Below are 709 nucleotides of genomic sequence, written 5' to 3'. Positions count from 1 at the left end.
ATTACGCTAACGTCTGGTCCCAGTTTTTTTTTTTTTTTTAAAGAAAAATTTCAATTTTCTGTAGGCCATCTTTCAGAGGCAGGTTATATGTGTAAGGTTGTGGTTGTATAAATACACATGCACTCATGCACACATAAACATGTATTTGTTTTTATTAGAAAGGAAAAGTATGCTATTTTCAACAACAACAAATCTAAGTGGTCAAGAATTGTCCCTATAAGACACTATCCACCTTAGTGAGGAGATAAATTTTACATATATGGTCCCCAGTAAAGTGTTCCTCAGCCCTGGCTGGGTTTCACGTGGCCCCAGGAGGAGCTTGACCTGCTGTTAAGGCTGCTGTTCACCCTTTGTTCCAGAATGGGCAAGTAGCAGATGGCAGCCCCTTCTTCTGAGATTTCCCTCTTTTTTTTAAGAGAGACTTTTTGCTATAGGGCGTGTGCACTTGCCAGAGAGACAGAGAGACAAAAAGTGAGAAATCACCTTCCAGGGAGGATGGCCACGCCACAATCCCTTCTCCTCTATTGTCCTCTTAGGATCTTGGGCATGCACACACACTCCCAGTGTGAATTTAGGCCACCAGGTCTGGGGCTCAAACCACAGTCGGCTATGTGAGGGTTCAGTGACGTAACCATTATGCCATCTGCTGGTCCCTCTTCCTTTCTTTCTTTTTTTTTTTTTTTTTTTTTTTTTTTTTTTTTTTTTTTTT

The sequence above is a fragment of the Tupaia chinensis genome, unplaced genomic scaffold (genome assembly GCF_000334495.1).
Source record: "Tupaia chinensis unplaced genomic scaffold, TupChi_1.0 Scaffold144017_1, whole genome shotgun sequence".
NCBI classification, from domain to species: Eukaryota; Metazoa; Chordata; class Mammalia; order Scandentia; family Tupaiidae; genus Tupaia; species Tupaia belangeri.
The sequence above is the reverse complement of the archived record's forward strand: the minus strand, read 5'-3'. Positions refer to the sequence as shown.